Consider the following 16,244-nt stretch of genomic DNA (forward strand, 5'->3'; position numbering starts at 1 on the left):
TTTTTTCAGATGCCTTCTGTGGAACTTAAGGAACCTAGAATCAAGCAATAGGCACTGCTAATCCAACCAGCATTCAAATAGCTTTTGCAGCTTTCTGTGCTGCCTCAACAAGTTTACCCAGTCACACAGATCAGGAAGGTCCTGGGTCCAATTCCCAATTTGTGCCAAGTTAACAGATTTCAACCAGGTGGTAGTGAGGCTACAGTTGTCCTTATCTGAGTGTACCTTAGCCAAGGGCTCTTGATTGCTAATCAAATAACTATTTTTGATGGTGTATGTGGCTGTATGGATGTTGAATGTGGACAGACTAAGATTCCCCAGTAGTTGAACAGCATATCAACACTCATTGGCAAGTCTAATACATAAATATTGCAAAATTTGTTAAGACACAAAACTGAGCAAAGGGATTGTGATGTGCAATTAATTTGTGCCCATTGCTTCCAATGCAGTCAGCAGGAAGCAAACTTTGTGCTGTCTTCTCATTTAAATGATTGTAGATTACATCTAGCACTGAGTACCTGCACACTTGAACAGGGGAAACAAAATTGTGAGAGGTAATCACGAGTTCAAACTAGCCTGCACTGCTTAAATGTAGGGGGTATTTTGACTGCTGCAGATGCTGGTTGTAAAAGTGAATTTGACCTGCAAAAGACACAAGAATGGCATAATATGGCAGAGACCAGCACCAAGGTTTCCGAATGCTTCATGGAGGTCTTGGTGGAGGAGGTGGTAAGGAGAAATGTCCCATATTTGCACAGGGGGACAGGAGGCCCTTCAGACACGCAGTCAAAAGGTGATGGCACTATGAAATATGAACCTACTGTCCTCTCTCAGGACGATAGCAATCGTTCTCCCATCATTGCCATTCCAGCATGCCCTTGCTGTTGTCTTTCAGCTAGTCAGGCCAGACTGCTGTCACCCATGATGAGCCGTACAGTGCAAAGCCAAGCCTTCTAGGGCAAGAGCTGCTCGAGGTTGCACAGGTAAGCCAACTGCAGTCTCCTCCACTGAAAGTCAACAGCCTATCACCAGTCATGCTAGAGCCACTGGGGCAGCACTGAGTAGGAGGTAAGGGCACACAGAAGACAGGCACTAAGGGAATGGACAAGGATTGTGCTAACTGTTACAACAGTCAGATGTGTCAACTCCAGACATCCAGCCAGAATGAGGATGTGTTGGTTGCTTCTTGCCTTCTTTCTCTACCTCCTCTTCCCCCTCCTTTCCTACTCCTCCATCTCTTACTCCTCCTCCTCAGTTGGTCACCATATAGTTGCTAACAAGATCTGTGCCCTCATGATGATGAGGTTGTGAGCAAGCAACAGACCATGATGAATCTTGACGCATGCTCTACTGAGTGCTGCAGGGTGCCTCCAGACCAGTCTAGGCAGCAGAAGCATTGTTTAAAATGATCTGTTTGATCATATTTCATGTGGCGGCATGTCTCTCATTACATGCATGCAGCTTATGCATGCATGAGTTTTACAGTGAAGTTATAAATCATGTGGTCACCGAATAGCCCTTGTTGCCCCGCAGCAACTCTCAGGTATGGCAGAATGGTTCAAATTCAGATGGTACAGCGGATTGGTGTAGTATGAAGTCATCAAGACTACTGACAAGGTACCAGGCACTGATCTACATTATACACTGTTGATTGTCACACAGCCATTGCACATTGAATGAGTGGAATCCTTTCTGTTTAGGATAGACCTCAGAGTTGATATGCAACCTCACAAATGAGCATTCATGCAATCAGTGACACCATGCACCATGGGGAAGCCTGCAATTTTCAGACAAGAGAGAATGAAATGTATTCAGCTGTCTTGAAACACAGAGCCTCCACTAACTTCTTTATGGGCAGTGAATGGGGATTTGGTAAGTATGACCTCCTCCAGCCTGGAGGATGCTAAATGCATAAAAGTCCATTGACACGGTCACCTTCACAGCCACTGGCATTGCCGTTCTCACCCTGCTCTGAGGTTGCAGTTGTGGATGCAGCAAATGGCAGATTTCAGTGAAGACCTCCTTAATGAAGCAGAGACAGCTGACATACTATTCCTAAGGTCGGGTGGGAGAATTGTTCCCTGAACACCCTGGGCAGATATGATTCCCCTGCTGAGAGGTGTTCTCCCTCTTCCAGCAGCTAGTCCTACTCTCTGTCACCTCCACTCACTCTCCCCATCATATTGTAGACTGATGGGGATGGAAACTACTGCATCCATATCTGAGAGCAAATAGTTTGTGCAAAGTCCTTGAAGACAAGACAAAGTCCTTCAGTACGTTCTATGCTCCTCTCTACAGGCTTCAACAATTTTAAGAACTCTGGAAACCAGCAAACACATCTACAATCACAGCAAGAGCAAGTATAAATTAATCAATAACTAACCTGGATGTAGTTGGTGATCTGTTTAAATAGCACTGATGGTGGTGGGAGTCCTTTTTGCTGCTGTGAGAGGTTAAGAGACGGCATTGAAGGCTGGAGCTTTGAGCTTCACAATAAAATGTGCATGTGCCATTGGCACTATTGTTGGAGGCAAAATGGCAATTGCATCTCTCAATAAGCAAATGCTACACATCCAGATTTTGCAGCCAAAGAATGGAGAGACTAGCAACTGTGGAATTGCACTCCAGCAAGGAGTGAATGCGTTCAAGAAAGGCAAAGGTGGTGTAGTTAAGTGTTTCACTTTCAATCCTTTAGCCATCACTGCAATTTGGGGAAAGATTGACAAAGTTCCTTTCGAACATCGACTCAATTGAAAGAATAGACATGATTTTTTAAAAACTACATCTGTCCACTTTTCAGACTATTTAAACAATGTGTACTATTTCACAAGTGTTTATTAAATCAGACCAGTCAAAATTCATGTAAAAATTAATTTTAAACTATTGTACATGCAATTTTTAAGCAATCAACCTCTCATATATTACACATCGCAGGGACCATAATTTTTGTTTAAGATATATAATAAGCACTCCTCAGTAGTTTACTTTGCCCAAGCCCTTAAGCTGGTCAATGTGAATCCTTTATATACAGCACCTGTGAAGAAATTCTATCAAAAAAAGAAAAATATCACATGGTCCAAGGACCTTTCTGACACCTCGGAGTTAAATATAAAAAAACAACAGTACAAGATCACTGCAACTTGCTCCACCTGTCAACATTATACAGCTGTTATGAACTTTCTCCTGCAGTAAGCATTAGTTATCAACCATTCCCAAAATAATCATATGCTACAATGAGTGTACTTTGCTTTATAGACAATTGACATTTTGACTGAATTCATAACTTCTTCCAATGCTAGGCTATAAAACCAATTATAAAAAGTTATATTGTTCTAAGAAACAATCTGAGTTACCACTCAACTGCCTCGCCTGCATTCCAGCTGATTCCGGTGACTATAGATAATAAAATCAATAAGATAGACTATTTCCTATTACATTATATGGAAACCTTCTGCATTTCAAGGCGAAATCTGCATGAAAAGCTAGAACAATTTCACAACAGGTATTTTTAAGGAACATAATTGAATCCAAGATTGGCTCAGTGGTAGGAAGCAGAAGGTCAAAGGGTGTTTTGTGACTGGGAGGCTGTTTCCATTGGGGTTCTGCAGGGCTTAGTACTAGGTCCTTAATTTTCATGGTATGTGTCACTGACCTAGACTTAAATATAGAGGCATGAATAAGAAATTTGCAGATGATAGGAAAATTGGTTGTGTAGTTGATAGTAAGGAAGAAAGCTGTAGACTGCAGGAAGATATCAACAGACTGGTCAGGTAGGCAGAGAAGTGGCAAATGAAAATCAATCTGAAGAAGTGTGAGAAAATGCATTAACTGAGGGGAAACAAGGCAAGGGAATACAAAATAAATGGGGGAATTTTGAAAAGTGTTGAAGAATAGAGGGGCATTGGAGTGGATGCCCATATGCCCTTGAAGGAGCAGGAAAAGTAGATTAGGTGGTTAAGAAGGCAAATGGGATACTTTCCTTTATTAGTGAAATATGGAATATAAGAACAGAGAGGTAACTTTAGAACTTTAGAACTCTAGTTAGGTTATAGCTAGAGTACTGCATACAGTTCTGGTCACCAAATTACAGGAATGCCGTGATTGCATAAGAAAGGGTGCAGAGGAAATTTGCAAGGATGTTACCAGTACTGGAAAACTTTAACTATGAAGAAAGATTGAATTATCTGGGGAGCAGAGGCGGCTGAGGGAAACCTTAATTGAGGTGCATAAAATTATGGGGACCAAGATAGAGCAGATAGGAAAGATTTATTTTCCTCAGCAGAAAGCTTAATAACTAGGGGGTTTAGATCTAAAGGAATTGGCAGAAAGATTAAAGTGGAGTTGAGGAGAATGTTGGTGATGGGGTGGTGGGGTGGTCCATAACATACTGCCTAAACGAGTGGTAGATGCAGAGATCCTCATCTCAGTTAAAAAGTACTTGGAAGTACACATGAAATACCCTAACCTATAGGGTTATGGACCAATTAAGAGCTAGAAAGTGGGAATAGGCTGGATTGCTCTTTTTTGGCCAACACAGGCACAATGGAGCATAAGTTTCCGTGATTCTACGATATTGAAAGCCATTGCTTACAGAAATTTTGTCTTCACCAAGGAAGAAGAGGCAATCCAGATCATGGTAAAAGTGGAGGTAATTCAGACACTTGAAGGGTTTAAAATTGATCAGGAATAGGTATTGGATAGGCTGTCTGTACTTAAGACCCAAGGGCCGGATTAGATGCATTCAAGGATACTGAGGGAAAAGCAGTAGAATTTGAAGAGGCACTGACCATAATTTTCCAATCTTCCTTAGACTCAGGGGTGTTGCCAGAGGACTGGACAATTGCAATTTTTTCAAAAAAAGATTGTAAAGATAAGGCCAGCAACTACAGGCCTGTCAGCTATCCTTGGTAATGGACAAGTTTATTGAAACGATGATTCAGGACAAAATTAATAGCCATTTGAGCAAATGCATATTTATTAAGTAAAGCCACCACAGAGTTGTTAAGGGCAAATCATGTTTTTAAGGAGGTAACAGAGAAGGTTGATGAGGGTAATGCTGTTGATGTGGTGTACACGGACTTCCAGAAGGCATTTGATAAAATGGGCAGATAATTGGTAGATGAAATTTAATGCTGAGAACTGTGAAATGATTCATTTTGGTAGGAAGAATACAGACAAACAATATAAAATAAAGGATACAATTCTCAAGGAGATGCAGGAGCAGAGGGGCCTGGGTATATATATGCATAAATCATTGACAGAGCAGATAATAAAGCATAAAGAATCCAGGGGTTTATTAATAGGGGCATAGAGTATAAAAACAAAGAAGTTATGTTGAACTTCTATTGAATACTGGTTTGGCCTCAACTGGAGTATTGTGTGAAGTTCTGAGCACCACATTTTAGGAAAGATATGAAGGCATTAGAGAAAGTGTAGAAAAGATTCACGAGAATGGCCCCAGGGATGAGGAACTTCAGTTACGTAGATAGAATGAAGAAGTTGGGACTGCTTTCCCTGGAGAAAGTTGAGAGGAGATTTGATTGAGGTATTTAAAATCATGAGAGGTCTGGACCATGTAGACAGGGAAAAATGGCTCCCATTGATAGAAAAATCAAGAGGGGATTGGCAAAAGAAGCACTGGAAGAATGTGCAGGGCTATGGTGAGAAGGAAGGTGAGTGACAATAGGTAAATTGCTCCTAAAGAGAGCCAGAACAGACCAATGCACCTGATGGCCTCCTTCATGTTGTAACAACTATGTAATTCTGTGATATACAACTATTTATTACATTCACAAAATAATTAATGTTGCAATCCTGCATTCCTGGTGAGTAAGTTATGCTTGAAACAAACATGCATCAGTGATAGAGCAACAATATTATAGGCCTGATTCACTCCATGAATTCCCTGCTCAGGATCATAAAATTAGCCCTTCTAGGCAAACTAACAATTACTATTTGACTTTGTGATTTGTTTCATAACTAATTCTACAAAATATTTTTTTCAGTTTGAATGACAGTCACATATTGAACCAACAGCTCTAACAGTAATTCATATGGAGATTACATGGGCTAAGTTTTTGAAAAAGGTGAGATTTTCAGGTGAATGCATTATCTCTCCCATGAATAAAGGAAGGGTGTGACTATTAGCCTCTTATGACATTCACATGTGCAGATTTTCAGACAGGGGTTAGTGAATAGCAATCAGGAATAAAAGCTGTGGCTGAATTTTTCACTTCCCTGGCACAGGGAACTCTCCCCTGCACCAACTCAGTTCAAACTAGTTCATCATAGATCAAAGACTGATTCTGGGATCTGCCTATATGGCTCAGTACTACATCAAATAGTATATTTACTGACCAGGCCGTGAGAGGTGCCTATCTCAAACGTGAAAGAAAATGTGCAGATAATTTTGTAGCATTGTTACAGAAGCATCCCCACCTATTGGAAATGCTGATACCCAGTTTTGAGCAGCTGGATCTGTCTGAGATCTATCTTATTTAGCACAGTGGTAGTGCCACACAACACGATGGAGGGCAATGCAATTTTCCACTTTGTCAATAAAATCCCAATGTAGTATCACTATATCATAGTGATTCTTTGTCAATGTTTCATGTACAGTGCCTCCAGGAACAATTTGGGTTATCATGGCTCCATTGGTGAACCTGGTGCATTCTCAGTGACAGCCCCATTATTGAGACATTGTGGTAACAGGGACACCATCTATGTGCTCAATCTTCTGTTGTTCTCTGGTTTGTCCAATGTAATACAATAGCGTGGTTAGAGAGCATGTTGAGTATCCATCAGAGTTTGGGTAGTGCACAGGATATTCAAATAAGAATTAAAGACTAAGACTAGATTTTCATTTAGATATCCTGCATTAGTGCATCTAGAATTTACGCAAGAGGAAAGTCAATGCAAGGTTATGGGATCTCCAGAAGGAGGACAAATCATTTTGATAGTCTGGGCAAGTATCCTGTTGGGCAGAACCCTTGTTTAGGTCCGCAATCCACTTGATCTCTGCACAAATCTCTGCACTACCAAAATGATTTACCCTCCTTCTAGAGGTCCCATAACCTTGACCAAATTTGTTCTAAGCCTTGGTGCAGGATATCTATTCAAATAAAAACCAATCTCAGCTCTTTATTTAACCATCTTATCTTAAGGCTACCCAGACAGTCCAAATTGTAAAATCCCAAGATACAGCCTTACTAGGTGCAGTTATACTGTTAAGTAATATACTAAAGTTCACAGCAATAATAGTGTATTTTATATTGATTACCAGCAGTTTTCATTATTGACAAAAATTATTCCTTCCCTCTTGAACTCATGCATATATGGATCAAATCTAACTATTGCTGATAAAAGAGACATGCTGTTGAAGCTTTTTATTGTGGACTCATCAAGACAGTTTGCTAGAATACCAATAGTAAAGGGGAAAACTATTAATACTGCATGAAAAGAGAGTGCTGATTGGTTGGCAAGTGGACCTAGATTGGTAGAGGCTTTGCCTTGGAGAAAGTGCCAAGGAACAGTTAATTGCCAAGCTTTTGTTCAAGTTCAAACCAGGTAAGTCAACTCTGATTGGCAAAGGCATTGCCAATGGGGAATGTACCAGGGAACAGCTATCCCCCAAACTTTTGTTTAGTTGAAAAAGTTACAATGTGTGGACATGCTCCTTCTGTCTGCAAAGGACAGGACCCTGTGTGTGATTATATGTAGCTTCTAGCATGCGTAAGTGAGCCACACTGCGACCCCGACTGTTAATCTTAAAATGATTTTCAGCGTAATTCTTAGCACACTCAGGATTGTTTAGCAAGTGTTTAGCAATTAAGGCCCTCCCATTGTGACGCGCACCCGGAAGCACTGAGCGCTCCCTGTGCGGGCGAGAGGGGGATTCCCTGAGCAGTTCCCTGCGCATGAAAGAGCACAGAGATCTCCTTGAAGCACGGAGGTGGCCGTGGATGGGGTTTCATGAAAAATGCGAAGGCCGCCTGGATTCTTTGCCTGCCCGCCAACCTTAAGGTTGAACAGGCAGCTTGTTTATTCATTTTAATTACTTTTTAACAGGCCTTAATAGGCCTTTGACAGTTAGGCGGGCACACAGCTGACTTGACTGCGCGCCGGCCGCACTGAATATCTGAATGACATGCGGTGACGTTGGGATGCCCACCCGATGTCGCCGCGCGTCATTTTACATGTCTGCAAGCAGGCCCTGCCCTCTCTTACCGACAGGAAAATGCTGCCCTATGTTTTGAATATTTCAAGAATAGGCTGGCTATGTAAGGTCTCTACTTTGCCTGTTGCAAACAGCCAAAGGGATGAGCTGTTTGATATGATCCGCCTGTCACTGGCTGAGACATATGGCCTACATAGCTAGCATCGCGCTGGCACTGAAATTCATATAGCAGATTACTCATTTGTGTGATAGGCAGAATGTCTTTTTGGCTTGACAGTAGCATTCTGTTAGTGGAGAATACCACTCATGTTGCTATTGCAAAGTAACAGCATGCAATGGCTAGCTTCACCTGTTGCTTAAAGTTTTGAGACACCTTACTCTTCCAGGGTAACCTGAGATAGACTGAGCACCATTCAGGACCGAATGTGGTGGCCTTGGGCCCATTCATGAGTTTACGCTTCATACTGCAAGCAATGATCTGATCAGGGTAGCCATTATCTCACAGGGTGGCTTTTATGTGCCCTATTTCAGCATCAAGCTTGCAGGTGAGCAAATGGTTCAGGCTCTATTTATGAGGTTGCCGATAAGACCAATTTTATAGTGCATGGAACTGTAGGAATCCCAACGCATATATGGACCACTGAAGGTAGGCTTGTGGTAGACAGTAGCAAAGAACCCATTGGCAGATTTCTCAGTGGAGCCCATTAAAGTGTGTAAGGAAGTTCTTACATGCAGCTGTGGATTCAACCAAAGCAAAAGTATCATCTATGTATTGGGAATATGCAAGGGATGGGAGTTTAGGTATCATTCCATCAAAGATGCATTTCTCGTGGAAACCAACAAAGATGTTTGTGAGAGCTGGGCCTAGAGGGAATCTCATGGCAACACCATCTATTTAGATATACATGGGTGTCATTAAAACTGAACTCAACTACATGAGTTGCTGAGTTCATAAGTTCAATGAATATAGATTCAGACAATGGTGGTACATCTAGATTGCCACGATACAGTGACGTGGTGCAAATGTTTAGGGTTTCCTTGAGCAGTACATATGTGAATAGGCTAGCAATGCCTGTGTTCCCTGCTGCATTCTCCATGGCAACACCTCTACCAATCATTTGCTAACCAATCAGCACTGTCTTCTCATGCAGTTTACATCGTTGTCCCCTTTATTATTGGTATTCTTGCAAACTGTCCTGGTGAGTACAAGATGAAAAGCTTCGACAGCATGCCTCTTTTTTTTCAGCAATACTCAGGTTCTGTACCACCAAATGACTAAATCTAATTATTTTAAATGTTAACAATGTGATGTTCTGTCTCGTATCAGCAATATGTATCTAACTTTGCAATGTTTAATCAAAGCAGTGATCATCCAACTAAATAACCAAGGCTTTTGTAATAGTACCTGTGTATCATCACTAATCGGTCAGACCACCGTTTTTGAGTTGAATACATGTTCTTTATAAATTAGATCCATCTACAGCTATCTGTTGAGTCAATGGCGCACTCTGCTGTCCAGTGCGCAAATTAAGTAGAGTACTTTTTAACCATAGACTTTATCTGCTGAACTTCATTGACCTGAAACATAGTAAAAAAAACTGCTGATAGATGCTTATTATGGAAGGAAATGCCTATCTTACACTGCAATAAATAATAGTTTTAGTCTTCTTGACTAATTATTCAAACCAATTCCATATGGCAATACCCAGACAGTTACAGCTCTTTCAAAATGACTACTGAATACCAACCAGTGAATTGAATAGAAAAGACTAAGTCAATTGTGCATTTCCAGACAGTAACCGAATCTTTAGTCAGACAAAAAAAATCTTTGATTTTGTTTCTCATTTTCAATATTTTAGCACAAGAAGAAAAGACTTCATTTTAGTAAAGATGCAGTGTGATGTGAGCAAATTTTCTGTTATCAATGGAATGCTTAATCCAAGCCACAGATATGTCTTTTCTTCCTTCTGTTAATTCTTCTGTGATTTTATTCACATCCAGGAAATAACAAGAGTTCATTTATAGAATGCTAGAGGTCTCCATGGTTACAATTCATAGATGTGGTAAAAGCAATTAAGTTCAAACAGCCAGAGAAATATGTCTCTTCATCAGTATTCCATAACAGCTGTAATAACACTAGAACACCATAACAAATGAAAAATAACTGAAAATCATTGAAAACGAAACACTAGAATACCACAATGCTCTGTAACACTTCAATATAAAGCACATTTTATCCATTCATAATTAAATTATGTTTATGAGGATGTTTCAAAAGATGCTTACTTTATATAATGGGTCAGATTTTGCTGGCAAAACAATGGCAAGGTTAACCTGCACACCACTATTAATGTGTAAATTGTCTAGCAATTTTTGGCAAGGCAGAGATACTCTGTGAGTTGCGAATTGACACAAATTGTTGGACGATGTCCGCTGCTCTGTCGTAGCCTCGCGAAAACAGAGCACGCCCTCAACCACCCCATGAGTTTCAAGAAATTATTGCAGTTGCATATCAATTAGCAATTAAATTCATCATAGAAAGTGAGAGTGGTACTTAATAATTGGGGGAGATGGTGGCATAGTGGTAATGTTACTGAACTAATAATCCAGAGGCCTAGACTAATGCACTGGGGACATGAGTTCATTTGGCAGCTGGTTCAATTTACATTCAATTAATAAATACGGAATTGAAAGCTAGTCTAATAATGGTCATTATGAATTAATTGTCACAAATTCAATTAATAAATATGGAATTGAAATCTAGTCTTATAATGGTCACTATGAATTAATTGTCACAAAAACTCATCTGGTTCACTAATGTCCTTTAGGGAAGGAAATCTGCTATCCTTGTCTGGTCTGGCCTATTTGTGACTCCAGACCCACAATGTGGTTGACCCTCAGCTGTCCTCTGAAATGGACAAGCAAGCCACTTAATTCAAAGGGAATTGGGGACGGGCAACAAATGCTGGCCTTGCCAGTAATGCCTACGAAGAATAAAAAAAATCCTTTTAATGTAACTTATATTCCTGCAATGGCATTCAACATCTCTGGTCCAGAAAGGGGACAGTTAAAACAATGGAACCTCTCATTCATGCAGGTAGTAAATTGTTCTTAGAGATTTTGAAATTTAAGATTTCATTTTTTTGAAAGAAAATTCTTGCTTCATCTTTCTGTCTTTTTTTTCTCTCTCTCTCTTAAACCAATCTTTCTTTCCCTCTTTTTACTTATTTTTCGATTCCTGATTTGACTCTAATTCGTCCTATTTCCTATTCGGTTGTCCTTCTGTTTCTTTCTCAATCCTTAAATCTCATTAGTTAAGCAGATAGACATCACATCATTAATCACCGAGGTCCCAGATGCTCCAATGACCTCACTGTTCCATTATCAGCTTGCACTTCCAGCAATTTGTGGCACAAAAGATTTTTGACCTGATGGTTGATGGAAATATCTAATAGGCCATGCCATGAAATGTTCTGCTCCAGAAAACCCTGAGTCAATGGTTTGTTCTCTTATTTATCTTATAAAAGTAACAACTCATTTTAGAGAATGGTCCCAAATGTGGCAGTAATTCCTTAGTATCACTCCCTAGCAGCAGTTCTTCATGAATTAGTGTGTGCTGACAGACTATCTGCATGATCCATTACAGTTGATTTCAATCTGATATTCTTCCAACACCTATAACAAACACTTCCAGTAGAAATCACTGGCTAAAAATCAACTGTATAAATGTCAACAATTTTTCCTTTCTCAGGCCACAGAAGCTGAGGCCAATCCTGCATCATCTTCCACTGTTTTCCAGATCAGACATTCCTCAGTGCCATACTGCAAGATGCATGTACTTTTGCTTCGACTTTCTTTATCGTATTGCACAAAGTTGTTGTTGAATTTCTTTATAGCTTTCCCTAAAGCAAATTTCATAGTATTTTTTGTGACATCTGGAAGTCAAACACCAGTGACCCTACTTTCTGAGAGAATGTAATGATGAGGCAATCGTGGATGTTAAACAAGAGCTTGATGTTACACCAAAGTTGAGCTGCAAAGGAACACTGCTAAAGGTTAGTAAACTAAAAAAAAATCTAAATATTTAATAACTTATAGAATACCAACTTAGACAACATAATGCCAATATTAATGCTCTTTACTATTATGAGGTTATCAGCAAACTTTCAATTATGGGTCAATTAGTGCATCAGTTTCAATCAAGGGGTGCATGTTAATTTGCAACCGGGTGAGAAATCAGGCCAATCAATTAAATCTGCCTGACTGTCGCTAGAAAATGGAAACAAAAACCGTTAATCCGGCCTTGCTGTTAAATTCAGCAAGGTTTGAGGGGAACCCCTTCTTTCCAGTCTCCCAGCCACCTAACAGTGATTACCCCATTCACACCACCACACAATCCCCCTACACAACACCCCTGCCCCCAATGCCATCCCTATTCTCCAAGTTAATACTAGGGCTTTAGTCTCCATACAAATGCTTAATGAATTTGTCTGAAATTCCTTTTTGTGCTATAATTGGTGGAGGTGCTAATTCATTTACTTTGAATTCGGTAAGTGTACCCTTAAACTAGTAACAAGAAGAATTTCAGGCAAATATATCTTATATCCTACATATAATTTCAGGATGTTAGCCTTTCAGCCAAATAGGACCAATCCAGATTTTGATCCAATAGGATAAGCAGTGTTTATTTTGCCTGCCTAAAGGTGATCATCAATAATTTTGTAAATATCAATCAATATTATTTTGATTCTTGACTTGAATCTAATTTTATGCCCCAATGAGTGATTACAAAAGCTTGGAAGGTACTCTACATTTCAGAAAATCTAGACATGCTCCAAGTGTTGTTAAAAGGATATAAACCCTCCCTTCTCTTTTTTCTAGAACCCGTGAAGATAATCCTTCCTGAAACTCATTCAGCTTTTAGTTATTTTGTGTCTTCTATGCTCTGCATTGATTATTGTGTCAGCACAGATTGGAACATATCAAACAAAACAATTGTGTCAATACACAGATCAGGGCTTCACAAATTGGGAGCTTAGATTGATACAATATGAAATTGTGCATTACAACTAAAGGAAAATGTCTCTCTCTGCTGGCTTCAGTAATCCTGATTCAGACAGAACCAAGCTGCCTGATAAAGCTGATTAGCATTTTAACTACTTTTATAATAGTGTGACAAGAACATGTGCCCAATAAAAAATGCTATAAAAAAACCTGTCAGATCTTCTGTGCTGTTCTCATCGTACGTCAGATAATGCAAAACTATTATAAAAGGGTGGGGACAGAATCAGTGGCTTGTGGCAGGGGATATTGGCAATAGTTTAGGTCATAGAATCATAGGGCGGAATTTTCTGTGTCCGTAGGCGTTAGGTGCCATGGTGGGCATGAACAGACGGTATGGTGGGAAGATCAAAAATCAGCTTCACACTGTCGTGAAACCAGTTTGCAATCGTCCGCTCCATCCATCAATGGCAGACCACCCACATTTCCCACTGCTGGACATCGGGAACTTCATTTTCATACATCTGCATATCATTATAAGCCCTGCCTGCTGGAGTCATCCCCTCACGCTGGATCATCAGGGCACATCGGTGTGATTGCGTGCTGATATGTTCCACAACTGTACATAAGTGACGTGCACCTGGTGAGCTGCACATCGCTTGGGACTTCGAGGTTTGTTTGCCTACCTTGCTTCGGGCAGCCCTCGCGATCATCAGTGCAGGCTTTGCAGGCAACACCACATCAATTTTAGGGGGGCTCACGGGCAGGTGTCTACACACCCGACCAACTGTAATGCGCAAGTAGCTTTTCAACGGCTGCAGGGCTTGGTCTTGTTTGGGGAAGGGGGAGAAGAGGCCTCAGTTAAGGGAAGGGGCTGCAGGACGAGAGCTGTACTGGGGAAAGGGGGTATCCCAGAGCATGTGTGGGGGCACATATTGATCTGTGCAAGTGGCCTTAAGAGGGTGAGGGCTGAGGAGGCAGTCTCCAGAGGAGATCAGGCCAGATGAAGATGTGAGGGTGCATGTGAGAGGGTGAGTGGTGATGTCCCTTGAGCTGGCTGTGAGTTAGATGCCAGTGAATGTGTGATGGCCTTGTGAGTGTGTGAGTTGAGAGTGATAAGATGGTTGCTTACCCTGATGGCACAGATGAGATAATTCATCCTCTTTCTGCACTGGATGGCCAACCTCTTCTGTGCAACATTGGTACTGACCACCACTGCCACCACCTCCCAAGCCAGAGTGGTGCGATTACTGGACCTCCTACAGCCAGAGTGAGGGTGGAGGACATCACGGCGGGCCTCCAAAAGGCATTCCAGTGATGGGTCATTGAACTCTTTCTGGCTTTCAGGGCCATGTCTTCACTGGAGCAGTCCTGAGCTGCAAGCATTGAGAATGTGTGTGTGACTGCAGTTTAGGTATGGCACCCAGAGTGAGGAAATAGTGAGGTAATGACGTGGCCAGCGAGACAGTGTGTTTCCTGTGGGTGCATAATTAATAAAGTGGGAATGGGACAATACGGCATGAAAAGCTGCCATTGCGGCCAGCGGTTACAGCACAGAAGGATGCAATTTGGCCCACCATGTCTGTGCTGGCTTTCTAAAGGAGCAGTTTACCTAGTGCCACTCCATCACCTCCCCATAGCCTTGCACATTCTTCTTTTTCATATAATAATCCAATTCCTTTCAGAATGCCTCAGTTGAATTTGCCTCCACCACACTCTCAGGCAGTGCATTCCAGATTCTAATCACTCGCTGCATGAAAATGTTTCTCCTCACGTCAGTATTGCTTCATCTACCAATTACCTTAAATCTGTGCCCTCTGGTTCTCGATCCTTCCACCAGTGGGAACAGTTTCTCCTTACCTACTCTGCCCTCAAGTCTTTGACTACCTCTATCAAATCTCCTCTCAACGTTCTCTTCTCTAAGGAGAACAGTCCCAACTTCTCCAGTCTATCTACTAAAGCTCCTCATCCTTGGGACCATTCTCATTAATCTCGTCCGCACCTTCTCTAATGCCTTCACAGATTTCCTAAAATGTGGTGTCAATAACCGGATGCAATATTCCAGTTGATACCAAACTAGCGTTTCCTACAAGTTTAAAATAACTTTCAGGTTTCATGCATGTTTAAAATAACATTTCAGATTTCCCGATTCGCAGTATTTTTCTTTTAAAATAACTTACCTGCTTTTGTACCCTTTGCAATTATTGGTAAAGCCCAGGATGCTGTATGCTTTATTGACTCTTTTCCCAATCTGTCCTGGCACTGTCATTGCCTGAAAAGAGGATAGAGAGGTAACATTGTGAAAGCTGTGGATGCTGAAAATCTGAAAGAAAGACCAAAAATGCCTGAAATGCTCAGTGGATCTGGCAGCACATGCGGAGAGAGAAACTGTTAACATTTCGGGTCAATGACCCTTCATCAGAACTGGGAATACTTAGGGCTGGATTTTCATTCTGAAGAACAGTAGTGGGAGTTGGGAAATTTCCCGGCTTGACCAGCCTGCCTCGGGAGAAAGTGCCTGCAAAGGCTGTATTTCCCATCTGGGGGGAGGGTAGTGTGTGCTGGAGTCAGGTCCACCACCCCGGAGAGAACTCAGAGGAAGCCACAGGAGCTGCTGGGTGTTGAGGTGGGCTGTTTAAAAAGCCAAGAATGTATGATGAGGCTTGGCTGAGAGCCCAGACATCCATTAGTCTGTTGAAACAGTTAGCCCCAAGGGAAAACATTGCTCGGTTGACAGCTTTTTCTCTTAGATCTATTTCTCAATTGCTCAATGTTTATTTACACAAGATAAACAGGTGTCAAATGTTTCCAAACTCTGCTTTTTATACTTTAAAAGTCTGGTTCATTTACACTTTTATAGAGCTGTAGCAAAAGCAATGTTTTTAAAGAAAGTTATGAATGAATAACAGTTTTTAAAAGCTTTTTCACACATGGCATTGTTGCTATAGGGTTAATTTGTTCTGTACAGAGTGCATACTAAGTGAATGGGCATGGAGCTGCCATAGGTTGGCAGGGAAGCTTTAAGGGACCGTGGATGGTGGGTGGAGGGACATAGGTTGGCATGGGT

At 41.2% G+C, this 16,244-nt stretch overlaps 1 long non-coding RNA gene across 1 annotated transcript in view; it reads right to left on the reverse strand.

Moving 5' to 3' along the window:
* LOC121270014 overlaps nt 1-15,452 on the reverse strand; it is a 104,852-nt gene extending 89,400 nt beyond the window's left edge. Inside the window, exon 1 of the long non-coding RNA XR_005941457.1 lies at nt 15,358-15,452. This is a non-coding gene — a long non-coding RNA (uncharacterized LOC121270014). The remainder of the gene's footprint in view (nt 1-15,357) is intronic.
* Nucleotides 15,453-16,244: the final 792 nt, after the last annotated feature.

Source organism: Carcharodon carcharias, chromosome 26, assembly GCF_017639515.1.
Source record: "Carcharodon carcharias isolate sCarCar2 chromosome 26, sCarCar2.pri, whole genome shotgun sequence".
In the NCBI taxonomy this organism is placed as follows: Eukaryota; Metazoa; Chordata; class Chondrichthyes; order Lamniformes; family Lamnidae; genus Carcharodon; species Carcharodon carcharias.